The following is a 3297-nucleotide window of genomic DNA, read 5'->3' on the forward strand; positions in this document are numbered from 1 at the left end:
AATCCTCCCTTTTTTATTTTTATTGTTTATTGTCCTGGTTGGTGAAAAGAGATTTTTAATATCAATTCTCTGTGGATACGATCCTATTCACTTGTACGCAATTTATATTTGTTGGATTTGAATAGGTTATTTTTAGTGGTTTCGACACCCATCATCAATTGTTAGCTAGGGTTTTCTATTTTCTTTTCTTCTCTGCTTGTCGTTTCCTTCTTCTTCCCACCATACTTCATTGACTTTGTTTTCTTTTTTTTTTTTTTTAAATTGTGTCTTGCTTTCTTCATGGTTATGAAATCTATTGATGTCATGCTTTCCTCATTGCACTTGACTAAGGAGGAAGTGTTTATATGTGTTGTTCCTAAAAATTAGTCAAGTGTTTATATGTGTTGTTCCTAAAAATGTTGACATTGTGCAAACGCAAAAGTTGAAGAACTCCTTGTGCCTTATAGGGAAGGTTTTAACAAGGAAAGAATTTAGTACGCCTACATTACGTGCTACTATGTTAAAAAGCTAGAGACAACAAAATGCTTTTTTGTTCTAGCAACTTTCATATTGTAAATATTCGACTAAACTACGGTATCAGAATTTTAAATTTTTTACGGAATCTCAGAACTGAAAAATTTTTAGAAGAGTAAAATGGGTCTTTTTATAAAATGAATTTGAAGTATTTGAAAAATATGTTTTATAAAAAAAATATGTATTTCAAAAATTTTAAGTTCGAACCTAAACCTCTAGATTTGGCCACCGAAAGTGCCTTTTCAGCCCACCTATAAATTGAGTTTAACCTGAAAATAGAGAGAGGTTTTCTCCTTTTTCGAGGATAGGTGAGTCTAGGACAAATTCTTGATATTTCGCTTTAATCTTCTATAAATCTTTTAGAAATTCATGATTTTATCTTTGGCTTTGAAGAATCGAGCTCGGATTTTTGATTTTTTAGCATGTGGAACCCTTTGGAGTTCATCTTTTCCTCTTCTCCAAATTCTTTATTTTTTGTGGCCATTATTTCTCGAATAGATAAGTTAGAATTCTTGCCTTTCTTCTGTTTGGAGTTTTTAAAGAGATTTTAAGTTGTTTCAAGCGTTTAAGATTTGCATGCAAGTTTTTGAGGGTTAGGTGCAAAGTTTGTTTTGTTTGGATAAATCCTTATCTTGTTGATGGATATTGAAGTTTGTTATGGGTTTGAGTGGTCTTAGGCTCCTTGAGATGTTAAGTTGTGGTTTTTAGTTGTTGCATGTGACTTGGGTTGTGTTTTGGAGGCTGTGATGTAGAGGCAGCATTGGGTTCTACATTGTAGGAGAATCCAAGTTCAGCCGCCGATCCTGCCTGTGAAAGCTGTCACTTTAGGCAGCCTAACTTGCTTTCAAAAGTTAGGACTTTTGGATCTGTAAGGGACTTTAGTCCGTCGAACCTGTTACCGAAAGTTCTCTGTACAGCCGTTTTCAGTCCATTTTTTACGTGTTTTCTACTATACTTTTAGAAATTTTTTGGAGTAGTTTTAAGAGTTGTAGAGGTTATGTTTGTTTCCTCTTGGAAGACCGTAAAGGCCAACAGTGAGGTAACTGCTTCAATGAGAGGTCGGTGTCCGCCAGAGATGAGTAGAACTAAACTAAACTATTATTTTAATCGAATTAAATACTTTTAAGCATGCTCATGCATCACAATCCTATGTATATATCAATAGGTTATTTTGCATTAGAATTTACTAATATGATGCATTGCATAATTAATTATTATTATGGATGGATATTGGATGACTCACTAGCTCTTAAGCATGATATGATATGTTATGTATGACGGATATGGAAGTCTAGGTCGAGGTCTATTCTATGCCCCTGACATTATATAAGAGAAAGATCAAGGTGCTTATTCTACGTCCTTGGCACTATGGATATGTTATGTTATGTTTAAGAAGAAGTCCTGAGAAGCACTGATTTTGTACTGGGCATTATTGGATCTATAGGGAATTACTAGTGATAAGTCTATCTTGTTGTGAATTGTTTGCCTTATGACACATTCATTGAGCATAAGTTTTATGAATTGTCTTATGCCATATTTCTACTCATTAGACTATAGTAGTTTATCCCTTTTCCCTAACTCCAAGTTTGCAGAAAAAGAGTTAGTTCATGAGGTTAGTAATGTTTTTTGGTATAGCTCTTCATTTAATAGTTTAGTTGTGGACATGCAATGTATTATGGTTTACAATTGTGCTTTGCCTGATTTTTCTTTTATGATCCCCTTATTAGTGATTATAATATGTAAAAGTTTCAAGTTTAAGCTATGTTTGAACCAAGCAGTGGTATGTTTAACAACTATACTGGAGCATTTGATGAGGACTGTAGTATGGGTTTATAGTTTTAGTTATGTATGTATGGACATATCGAGTCTTGGTTCATATTATGAAGATATTTTATGTACGTTTTTAAGATCACGGTTGAGATTATATCAAATATAACATGATGTATAATAGGCTTGCTATGGGCTCTGGCGATCTTAAGTCAATATGAATCCTAGCGCCGATTCTGAGTCGTTACAGAGTGGTATTTGTAACACCCGGCTAGACTCCGGTATCGGAATTCCTACCGTCCGGTGGAATCTCGGATGTCGGAAACCTCTAGAAGGGTAAAACCATGTTTTCATAAAATGTTTTAATGTATTTTATGGTTTTAAGCAAGAAAAGAAATTGAGTTTTGAATGAAAAAGACCAAGGAGGCATTTCCAGGTTCGGCCGTCGAACCTCAAGTTCGGCCCCCGAACATTGGATAGTTTAGGGGGGCAAGTTAGGCTTCTGAAAGTTTCAAAGGTTCGGCCGTCGAACCTCATGTTCGGCCGCCGAACTTGCATGAGTTTTGGAGGCACTTTAGGCTGCCGAAAGGTGGTCTGGCAATCCCTATAAAAGGGCTCCATGGCCGAAACGGGCGAGTTTTCTCCCCATTTTCGGCCACGGTGAGTCCCTGCTCTCCTATGGTTCGTTGTTGATGTTTTTCCTCCAATCTTTAGAGTTTTAACGAGTTTTATCTTGATTTGAAGATATTTGAACAAAAAGAGCAAGTTTTGGAAACTTGGAGACCAAAGAGCGGATTTCTCCCCATCTCCGAGTTGGATCGCCTCTCCTCTCGTTCTTCAAGAGGTAAGAGTAGATCCATAGTTCATTTCATGTTTTAAGTAAGTTTTATGAAGATTTATGGGGTAGAAATGCATGTGTAGGTGTTTATGTTGAGTTTTTGGTTAAATGTGTGTTTATGAGCAATGTATGTTGGTTATGTATGTTTGATGTGTTGTAGTTGGGGTTTAGGATAGTTT

This window comes from Manihot esculenta, chromosome 14 (assembly GCF_001659605.2).
Source record: "Manihot esculenta cultivar AM560-2 chromosome 14, M.esculenta_v8, whole genome shotgun sequence".
Lineage (NCBI taxonomy): Eukaryota > Viridiplantae > Streptophyta > Magnoliopsida > Malpighiales > Euphorbiaceae > Manihot > Manihot esculenta.